Below are 11,895 nucleotides of genomic sequence, written 5' to 3' on the forward strand. Positions count from 1 at the left end.
CTTTACAGAACTCTGCTTGTCCCATCTTCACGAAAGCTGTGAACACAACATAAGTATGCCTTGGACAATTGAATAGATACAATTTACAGAACTGCTCTTAGTGCAGACCTACAAAACATTGAAATTCGTGCTTCAATATTTTTTTTGAAATATACCCACCTAAGGTAACTGCTATCGCAATAAAAGACTTGGTGCCAATAAATGTTCATCTTCCAGTCACTACAGTTTCATTTTCTTACCCTAATACAACCAATCCCGCTAAAAGAAGTTCAGCGGTGGTCTAACAAGATTGCGTCTATGAGCAGGAAAGAACAACAGCGTGAAGACAACAGGCAATGAAGCCAGGAAAGAACAGGTAAAATCATGTTTCATTTGCTGAAACACAGAAATAATGAAAAACATGAAGAGAGTAGAGAAAAGTTGTTTCGTTATATATGCAATTAAAGTAAAATCAAACACCATTAGTTTCCTCTATGCTTTCCTAGGCTTCATAGTGTATGTCAAACATGCCGCAGTGACTTTGTGACTATGACATTCTGCTGCAAAGCACTAGGTCGTGGCTTCGACTCCTGGCCATGGTCCGACAGGGGTGAAATTCGAATACACTAGTGTACAGCACCTTGGATGAACATTAATAAATCCCAGATAATCAAAATTATTCAGGAGACCCCCCCCCCCCAACTACAGCATCCCTGATAGGTCATTGCGCATCTTTGCGAAATTTAAAGGGGACCTGAACTACTTATTATTTAAGTTGAGAAATGCATTTGAAGATATGATAGACTGTTCCAGAAATACATTGCTACAAAAAGTATACAAACGCGTTCAGCACAAGCAGAGTTATTGGCAATCAAAAGTTGCATATGATACCATTCACGCTGTTTCCATTCTTTCTTCAATGACTTGCACTGCGAAGGCTATGGCAGAGCGCGGGGGCCCAACAACATTCCGCCTACTGAACGTCACCGTGGCGCAAAGTTCAAATTTGATTTTAGTTAGTAGACGCCACTACTTCCGATTTTGACGCCTACAACAGGCCAAACGCGCTGGTCCTCGGTGAGCCACAGTGCACTCAGCCAGTGGACTCGTTTCGGCACCCCGTGGCGGTCGCAGTATCTACGCTACGTAGCAGACGGCAGCTACATGCAACTGCATATTACATGTGCGCAGCGTTTGCTTTGTGCAGGACAGGGCTTGAGGGCGCACTCGTGATTATATGCTCCAGTCTGGCTGTGCTGCGTGGTGCGGACCGGTTTTGTCCTGCACCAGCTTGACCGGTGGATAGTAGCCCTATTCAACTTGTGCATTTTGAAGCGCTACGAATAGCTCAATGTGAAGCAAAGTCTGCCAAGGCATCCAACCAGGAGCAGTCAGGAAGGAGCACGCACTGGCAAGCATTTGTGTGGTCTGACCTTAAGTTTCGCATGGTTCGAGGCTAGTCCAGTGTTCAGAACTGGTCGAAATTAGCGAGACCCGACGGCTACAACACCATTAAGCAGGGTGAACAAAGTTTCATTCCTACGCGGGTGGCCGGTGCCAAGCGTGAGCAGAGGATAGTCGGCTTCTTCCGGAAGTACGTTATTATCGAAATTCAAAAGCAGATTTTTGCTTTTTATTATTACACTTACATTTATTACACTGCATCAATAAATATCCACAGTAACAGTAGAAAGAAGCACAACGATCCAAACACCCTTCTTGACTGACGTCAACTATCGGCCAATAGCAGCCGCATACGAGAACTTATTGTATTACAAAATAAAGCGCCCAGAAAAGAGTGAGGAGCTGGCTTCCGTCGAAAAGACGGTGTTCGCAAAAAAAGAAAGAAAAGAAACAAAAAAGAGAAAGACTTCGAGCTCCACTTGTGAGCTCCACATGTCGTGCAAGACTACAAAATTTGGCCGACATGTTCACAGCAGCGTGTGCTATCCCAAGCCAGAGGATTGGTTCAGGGCCCCTTTAAGTTCTTTGATTGGATTGTCTTTCGTCTTCGTATAGGGCTGTTACTAAGATTGCGTCTGTGTTCCACAAGTACTTGAATGAGGAAGTTAGGGCTTGTCCAAAGTCTCAGCCATAGTTAGTGAACCCAAAAACCAGCCACAGCACAAAAGAAAAGATGTGGACACAGTCCTGTGTCAATCACCTTTATTATGTGCCGTGTCTGTTTACTGTGCTCGCCAACTGTGACAGGTGTGCACCAACTAGTAGGCCCTGAGCAAGTCCCTTTAGGCTTTCTCTTCAAACGTCTCTAACAGTTGGCTGAGTGATGCCCACCCTCCTAAGAGGCACAGCACTGCCGTCACGTATGTTCTGCAGCAGGGTCTCCATGTCGATCTCCGTCTCCCGATCCATGATGACCAGACAGCGGCGATGTGCTGGCTCCCCGAATGGTAGTGACCTGCGCACACGGGGCCTCCCTGCAGACGAAGCGTGGTCATGCTACAGTCAGGTGTGCGGGGGCCAACCTACGCATGCAGTGACAAATGCAATCGTTGTCCAACTCAAAAATAATCTGTACAGATGCACCAGACAAATATACCTTCGCTAACGTTTCTTGACATCAAGCCAGAAGCGAGCATCTCTCAATGTCTTTGACCCTGTTACAGTGACCAACAATAATGTCATGCTAGACTATAAGTGCTCACCTTCGGAAGGCAAATTGTACTTTATAAGAAACCTAGAGTACTACTACCACATTAACTAGGATATACCAATTAAACTGCGGTAGTAAGTTATGCTCCTGCAATAGCAGTGGTGGGAATGACCAAAGTGCATTTTGGGGCACATTTTGTAGCAGGAAAAATTATGATTTAGAGCAGAGTTTGTAGCAGTCAATAATGATGATTCGGAATGGTTATCGGCCGAATATTACCGTACTTAGTCGATTTTAACGCACACCCGTTTTTCCCGACTTAAATAAAGGGGGGGGGGGAGAGGAGGGCAAGAAAGAACAGTACTTTGCAGTACCGCGCACCTCATTATTTCATACAGAAATACAACTTTCGCTCATTTGGAAAAAAACAAAGATTTACTCCTAATGCACTAAAGTTGGGGGAAAAAAAAAAGTCGCAGATTCGCGCGAAAGGCGATCGAAGCATCGATTACGATAGCAAATTAGTAGACAGCTATACGAAAAGTAAGGATAGTAGTTTTATCGGCCGTACAGGCTTTTTAAACATTCACTTACTAGCTACTAACCAGCATGGTGTCACGTGCGCACAAGCATGAACACGTCTCACTCGATGACCGCAGAAACTGTTTAAACGCTGGAGTGAGGAAGTGCGAGGAAGCAGGACCTTAGCGCGGCCTCTCGCTTCGACGCGCACTAAGCGAGGAGAACACAGCGCGACGAGCCTGGACACGTATACATACATGACGTATACACTCTTGTCTCCGCCGCAGAACGCTTTCAAGATCGCACGGCCGCGCCGTACATAGCAGCCGCCGGTGTAGAACGCCTCTCCTGTCTCGCACACAAGTTTCTGGAACTCCAAACACCCGCGATGCGGCCCGATTTTCGTCTGCAATCGCATGTTCGCTATCCTTTTAATTGCGGCATCGTGATGAACTCGGCATGTCTTTCCAGTCGGCACTTCCATGCCGAGAGAGCAAACGCAGAAAACGGGAAGACGGACAGCTACGGCAGCTAGGCATAAGCTAGGCTTGATGGAGAAAGGAATTAATAGGAGGGAGCATGCCGCAACGAGATTGAATCCGTGGTGGCGGCCCGACACGTGACAGAAACGTCAGAGCGCGCGGTAAGTTTTAGTACTCCCAGTGGTGGTGGTTGTTTTTTGATACGAAACTCTTAAATAAACGAACACATTGATACCACCGCGGCAGTTTCGCTTAATGCCGCGCTAGATTGTTGGCATCGAATCGCGGTGTTGCGCTAGGCGCGTCAGAGGAAATGCCCCTCAAGCGTGTGGGAAGTTGAAGAAAGCAAATGTAGCAAGCCTCTCCGAAAGGTGCGCGGCGTTGATACACTGCCGAATGCTTTCGCGTTATAAGTGTGCGCCGCAGTTCGTGTAGCAGTAAATTGCATAGTAATGTCTGTTGCCAGTTCGGAAGCTAAGCACGCGTATCCTTCACTTGTAAAGGGAGGCTAAAAATTGTGCTGTAAACGGGTCAGTTCTCGTGTGAGGGATAAAGCAAAGTGTAGTTTACGAGTTGGTGTGCACCAATCTCTTTCGTTCGCCGATACACGTTATGTTTTTCCCGCCGCGGTTGCTTACTGGCTATGGTGTTGGGCTGCCAAGCATGACATCGCGAGATCGAACCCCGACCGCGTACTCAGGTTTCGATGCATGTTAAAGAACTCCGGGTGGACCAATTGTTATTCCGGAGTCCTCCACTACGTCGTGCGTCATAATGAGATCGTGGTTCTGGCGCGTAAAACCCCATAATTTTTTTGCAATAAGATCATATGCGTCCGATGACCTACCGCTTGTTCGTGTTCGTAGTGTTTGAAGCAGGGCCAGTGCTTGGGAACATGGCGGGCCCGCATATGACACACATCGGTCTCAATCTCCAAAAGGTGGAACAAGCGCAGTTAGCAGTTGCTGCTGCTTTTCTTGGTAGCTAGCAGATAAATTGACAACGCACCGCGTTTCACGAGAAAACAGCATCACCTGCATTACACTTCAGAACTAAAGCACGTTACGAAGACGATATGTCGGATCGCGCGCCATAAAGTATATATGGGTATCATATATACTCTACTTCAGCTTCACTGCTACCGTGCTTGCGGACAGAAGTACGGCAGCGAGAATCTGTATGCAGCTTAATTTGAACATCAGTTACACTAAGGGTCGTGCGTAATCAAAGAAACACAATTTCGCGTACATCACTAACTTTTAAGGCGCCTGCCTAAACGATTTCGAGTACAATCCGCTTTTGAAGCATGCGTGTCATTATACACACTTAAAAAAAAAATGATAGTCGACTCACCGGGGAGAAAGAAGTCGTCGCGAGTGAAGTACTTCGCACCAAACCGCGATTTCTCCACGGGCAAGGTTCTATTCCACGTCGCTTTCCAAAGCGTGCCGTCTGCTCATTTCGCGAAACCATGAAGTGATCCGTTGCTGTCTTTCCCACGCGATGACACGCATTACGATACACAACAAACGTCTTTCGACATAATATTATTTTTTTTAGAGTTTTCGCGCGACGGCATAGCGATAATTTTATAAGTACACAGAATTGTGTTCATTTCCAGACAGAACAGTAGGCGCGTCCGCTAGATGGCCAGCGCTATGCCATAGTTGAATTTCTCTATGGCTATGCGGAGGCGCGAAGTTTAGCAGACGAAACGGGCGCAGCAGCGACGTACTACGTGCGGCTTATGTGGATGAAAGCAAAGCTATGAGAAGGTGGCTCTGCACTGGCTACATCACGAAATGCTGCGTTTTAGGATACAGGAACCGTAGCGACACGGTTGGTTCGTCTGTTTCATTACATCGGTAAGCAGGTTATCGCTTCATTAAGTGCATTTGTGATCCATTAGGGGCGGCAAGCATGCCGTTTGTTGCTGACCTGGGGCTCGTTGAGCATGCCGATCGACTGGAAATTTCTGAATTATTGTATTACTCTTGCTGTCCGCGTTTAGATTTCCGAAGAATGCTCGCCAGAGGGAACTTTGGATTAAGGTCGTCCAAAAGGCTGGTGTCCGTCCAAATGGAGTGTCATGTGCCGCCTGCACTTTACCCCTGGGGGACTCAGGCAAACGAAAGCAGGGATACGGAAGCTTGGCAAATATGCCATGCCAAGACTGTCTGACGGCGAGGTACGTTCACTGCATATACGTTTTCTTTTAAGCTCTAGTCAAAAATGTATGCTGCTGCCACTGTACTTTGTGAATGTCAGTCAAGAGAACTATTTAAAAAATGCAATGTCTGAGAAACTTGCAGCTTGCGCAACACATGCGCAAGTGTTGAATGCCAGATTATTAACAAATGTGTATGAAGTAGTGTCAGAAATGCAAAATACATGCACCTTTCTGCAGTTACATGCAGGTGCTCAATATTACTTGAGCAGGCACAGAAGCAAATTACGAGGCAAAATTTGACATTTTGCTTAGCTAGAATACAAAGCACTTGGAAGCTTAAGAAATGGTAACTAAGAAGTTATTTTCATTTATATATTTCATAGCACAAACCTCTTTAAGCATAATGGATTAACCATTCCATTGAAGACCGTATTGCAGCTAATGCAAGTGAAAAAGCATGCGTGCTGTGCGTTCACGAACAATGCAGAAAGAAGTGCAGGGTGGCCTAAGGGCATGGGTGGTGATGCCCTTGTCTTTCTTTCTCCTTTAGGCTTAAGCCAAAGGATGTGTGTCTCCTATTCACCTCTAGTTGCCCACCTGCAAGGGAAGAGTGCGCGTATGCCTACGTGTAGGTGGTGTTGACAGGAGGCACACTTCCCTAACGAGGCTTCTCAGTGAATGCTCGTGCTTTTGGCACTGCTACTCTCTAGCACACTGAAACCTTACTGACCTTTCGTGCTCTGATAACTGTGCAATAACCTACTATGTTTAATGAATTTCATGCTCTGCATCTATTCGGTACGTATGCGTATTATTTTTCGATTTATTTATTTCCTTCCACATTCACTGAGCGCATAAAACAATCAATTGGCAACAGGTTTAGCTCTGGGGCCCGTTTCATTGACCTCGCCAATGTTTTTGATGTACCCAACCACATCATTCTGTTTTTCTAAACTGGAATATTTTAGGCATATACATGTCAGCCTGGACCTTATGCATAGTTATTTAATTGAGCGTTCTCAGGCTGCTAAACATAAGAATTTGTCCTTTGAGCCCATAACGACTTACCAGGGCATTCTGCAAGCTTCCAATTTGGGCCCAAATCTTTTTACTTCATAAATGACCTGCCAGTTGCTCTTAACAATGCTAATTGCATTCTACGTGCCATTGAAAGAATGATATTTTGTAGTGACGAAAGTACTGTCCACTTAACAAACAAGCTAGATGCAGACAATGCAACTGTTGTTATCTGCTGCAACAATAACTTACTAAAAGTGAACCCCACCATAACAACTCCCACGCTACTTCATTCCACCCAAAGGAAAGCCACTGTGTTGGTGATCAGTTTATTCATCAAATACTGACACTTTTCTTGGTGGTACACTTTAACCTGAATCAAAGTTTCATATGCTTGTGAAATCTATTACTGATATTGTAACTTTCAGCGTACGTATGCTCATAAGGACCTGTCAATTGTTTCATCATATTCCGAGACCACATTATCGTGCCTTCATTTATTGTTGTCTCACATACTGCACACCATCCTTGGGCAATACTTATGTCACACACGTGGCAGCGCTTTTTCATATGCAAAATCGGGCTGTTCAATTATGCACAATTGGCCCACGTAGAGCATGTGCTCTTCCTTTATACTGCGATTTGAATTCTATCATTTTTTGTGTGTGTGTGTGCATATAGATCTGGCCAGCTTCTTTCTTGCAACCGCTGTATTAAAACCTCACATAACTTGTTTTCTTCACAGCTGGTCATCAAGTGTTCTACTCGTTTTTCTCATCAAAATAAACTTTTGCTGAAAAAGGAAATTACTAATTATTGGTACTGACAGCCTCCTATACAGTAATTTTGGAATTATTTACCTGCAACAACAACGGCTACTTCACAATATTGTTTCAACAAAATGCCGAGGGACTGCCTTCTCTCAGCTGTCTGCAGTTGACTGCTTGCGATTTTAAGTACCGTTACCGTACTTACACACTTTACGTTCTTAATTTTCATTTGCACTTAGGTTTTGAAACCTTATTGCAATGCATAGTCTACTATTGCTAATTTCTGGATTGTCACCTTTCAGATTTCACGGCTGAGCTTGTTTTTTTATCACCTTCTGTTCAGGTTTAGATGCTTCTTTCTATATTCATTTCACATATGTATTATGCACTATTTTTCTTCTTATCTTTTTTAGTGTGTTCAATGATATTCAGCAATGCTTTTGAACAATTACTTGTTCATGTTTCTCTCTGTTATGCCTTATTTATTAAAATTGTTTAACACGTGCCTGTTCTGTCCGACACTTTGCATGTGTATACCTACGCTATCTTTAGTACATATGTAACACTTCTTTGGATGTCAAATCTTGCTAGCTTTCTTTACGACTTGTTTAATGGGAGGTCTCCCTGATAGTTTCACTATAGGACGTCCCTATGTACTTACATGTGTTCACAAATAACATTTTACACCACTAAGCTTAATAAACTTAAACTTCTACTTTGTATCTTCTATCTTAATTGTCACTGTGTTGCAGCTGTACTTTGTATGGGTATTTTTTCTCGACCCACGTTTTTGCTTTACCCTTATATGTAACAGCTTGAAGTAATGGAGCCCATGGATTTTAACATATCTATGAATATTCATTGCATTTCTGCATATTTACTGCATCAATTTATTGCCTAGCAACCTAGCTGAGTAGGCACTTAACAGAGTGCCGAAGAAAGGCCGGACAGCTTGTAGCAGGTCACAAACTGCTGTCAGGGGTATAACCTTCACACAATGAACGCCTAAGGTCGAGCACTCAACAAAGCCTTGCCATAGCTTAGTTGATTGCTCACATTGGCCACACCATTCAGTTCCAGAGGCAGAATCGGGAGGAAGCAGCTGATGCAGCTGACTCTTTTGATGTTGATGCCACAAGTGCAACTCCTTCTGCAAATGAACGGCTCATGCCTCGCCAGCCTATAAGAGCCACTGGATGCAGAAATGGAAGAGACTGCACCAAATGTACAGGGAAATGCTGAAGGTCCTTTCACAGGCCTAAACAAAGCAGAAACGGACACTTCTGCCACTGCTGTGAGTATTCTTTTATAATATGCAGCTCAACATAGAAACCTGTTTAAAATTTTGCTAAGTAATTTCGTGCACGCTTCACAATGTGATGTACACAATAAAAGAACTTCGCTACCTAAGCAATGGATAAAATTGGGGCTCATTTTGATATCAAGCTTCCTGTGCAGATTGGTTAGGTAAACGACATTGACCCTTACTTTTACCTGCTTGATCTGGCCCCTCTTTAACACAGCAAGAATATAGAAAACGTTCCTATTGGCACAGTTTATACTGAATTGGAACAGTTCGTATTGGAATATGGAAGCAGTCCTTCATTCACAGGTGTCGTGTGCCAGCCACACCGAAATTGAAAATCCTGAGCAATTGTTCCCACGCATCTTCAAAACTCCACCCAGAAGCATCATGAGTACGTTAAGTATATGGGAGTAACTAGCATGACTGCATTTAAGGGGAAGAGGCTACTTTAAAAAGCTTTTTTTTTTCATTACTTGTACTAGAGGTTTGAAAATACTGCTGTTCATAAAGTTTTTTATGTAGATTTGAAGTATGTCATAACTTTTTGTGCAGCTACTATATTTGTTTAGTTGCATACTACGCAACTACAAAATATACATGTTTGGAGGCACTACCCTGGGTATAAAATTTTCACAGAAAACATCATGCTGTAGGTTATTTTGCTCGTTGTATACTGCAAAGCGCCGATATCTACCCAAACAGCAGGTACACTTACTGGAACTGTGCAAAAAGAAGTCGGGACACTTTTACAATGTTCTTTCCCAATGCCACAAAATATAACCTTGTGCTTTTGCAACTACTGCTGAGAGATATTGCAATTTCAAGTAGGTACCAGCATTCTACATATCTTCAAGAGCACGCACACCAAGTGTCATTAGTATAGGACAGTTACAAGTGCACAAGGTTATTCTCAGGGGATTGTGAAAAAAAAAGTGAAGTGTACTAACTTTTTCTTACATAGTTCCACTAACTATACGTGCAGTTTGCATATGTCCGGGCACTTTGCAGTCTACAAAGAGCTAAATATAAGCTACAGCATGATGCTCTTCTCGCATGTTTATTACCCAAGGAGTGCCACCAAAGATCGCGATATTTTGCAGTTGTGCAGAATATAACCAAGAATATATAGCTGCGGCACAAACACTGATTGCATTTGAAATCTACGTAAAAAAACGCTATGAATGACAGTATTTTGAAATCTTGAGTACAAGTAACAAAATTTCTTTTTCTAGTATCATCTCCTTTTAATAAACCACCTGAGTTGCAGTGTCATTTAACACCCATCACAACAGTGTATGATCAGCGCAGGCCATTTCCAGTGCGTTTATTCTATATTTGTGCAGTGAGAAACTGAACAACAAAATGACACTTGTGAGTGACAAAGCAGTTTCATGTGCTCTACAAAAGACCTGTATCTAGTTTATTTTTTTATATTTTTTTATTTACAGATACTGTCGGTCCAAACCAGGACCAAGACAGGAGTGGTAACAATATATCACCATACAGCAAGCAGTGAACGGAACAATAGAATACAGCAATATATGCCCTATCATTAAAAATATTCGGACAAAAGTTCGGAAAACTGGTCGTGGGTCCCTGCGTTTACGTTTGCAGGGCGACAATTCCAGTCACGTGCTGTCGAAAGGAAGAATGAGTATTTGTAGCAATGCTTATGAAATCGATTTTCCTTAACGTGTCTGCTATGTTTATTTCGCACCATGTGGGTCTTAGATTCATTTATGTAGCGATACTTATGATACGGTGCAGCGGTGGCGTAGAGGTAGAACACCCGCCGCGCGTGCAAGAGGTTCGTGGTTCGAATCCCGGTGCCGGCAATTTTCCACCGGAATTAAAAAAAAAAGAAAAAAAATCCGCGTGTTGATGAAATTGCACAAACAGGTCTGGAGTGTGGCCTGATCCCGGTGACCAGAACCGGTAACGCGCACTCCCTCACCAGAGCAGGATTGGCCACCCTGGTGCAGTACTTGGCCACAACCTCCTATATGAACACAACAATCAAACCCCGGCCCTCAGTCCCCAGCAGCTGCAAAGAAACTGACCACGGCGGCGGTCAGACCTGCAACGCAGCAGAGGGTGCTAAGAATCACTGGCTCCGGACAGGCCGCCAATGGAATATGAACCTGGCAACGTTTAACGCTAGAACGTTATCTAGTGAGGCGAGTCTAGCAGTGCTATTGGAAGAATTAGAGGGCAGTAAATGGGACATAATAGGGCTCAGTGAAGTTAGGAGGCCAAAAGAGGCATATACAGTGCTAAAAAGCGGGCACGTCTTGTGCTACCGGGGCTTAGCGGAGAGAAGAGAACTAGGCGCCGGATTCCTGATTGATAAGAATATAGCTGGAAACATACAGGAATTCTATAGCATTAACGAGAGGGTGGCATGTCTTGTTGTGAAACTTAATAAGAGGTACAAAATGAAGATTGTGCAGGTGCCCCTACATCCAGTCATGATGACCAGGAAGTCGAAAGCTTCTATGAAGACGTGGAATCGGCGATGGGTAGAGTGAAAACTAAATACACTATACTAATGGGCGACTTCAATGCCAAGGTAGGCAAGAAGCAGGCTGGAGACAAGGCAGTGGGGGAATATGGCATAGGCACTAGGAATATCAGAGGGGAGTTATTAGTAGAGTTTGCGGAACAGAACAATATGAGGATAATGAATACCTTCTTCCGCAAGCGGGATAGCCGAAAGTGGACGTGGAGGAGCCCGAACGGCGAGACTAGAAATGAAATAGACTTCATACTCTGCGCTAACCCTGGCATCATGCAAGATGTGGACGTGCTCGGCAAGGTGCGCTGCAGTGACCACAGGATGGTGAGAACTCGAATTAGCCTAGACCTGAGAAGGGAACGGAAGAAACTGGTACATAAGAAGCCGATCAATGAGTTAGCGGTAAGAGGGAAAATGGAGGAATTCCAGATCAAGCTACAGAACAGGTATTCGGCCTTAACTCAGGAAGAGGACCTTAGTGTTGAAGCAATGAACGACAATCTTGTGCACGCATCATTAA

General features: G+C 44.1%; 1 long non-coding RNA gene across 2 annotated transcripts; it reads left to right on the forward strand.

Moving 5' to 3' along the window:
• Nucleotides 1–3,652: 3,652 nt before the first annotated feature.
• On the forward strand, nucleotides 3,653–10,460 carry LOC135905874 (uncharacterized). Of its 2 annotated transcripts, none has more exons than XR_010565541.2 (4): nucleotides 3,653–3,758; nucleotides 5,609–5,785; nucleotides 8,629–8,848; nucleotides 10,309–10,460. It is a non-coding gene; the product is annotated as an uncharacterized lncRNA (long non-coding RNA). The 2 variants fall into 2 exon arrangements; XR_010565540.2 differs by lacking the exon at nucleotides 3,653–3,758 and adding an exon at nucleotides 5,379–5,462.
• The last annotated feature ends 1,435 nt before the right edge of the window (nucleotides 10,461–11,895 follow it).

Source organism: Dermacentor albipictus, unplaced genomic scaffold (genome assembly GCF_038994185.2).
Source record: "Dermacentor albipictus isolate Rhodes 1998 colony unplaced genomic scaffold, USDA_Dalb.pri_finalv2 scaffold_14, whole genome shotgun sequence".
NCBI classification, from domain to species: Eukaryota; Metazoa; Arthropoda; class Arachnida; order Ixodida; family Ixodidae; genus Dermacentor; species Dermacentor albipictus.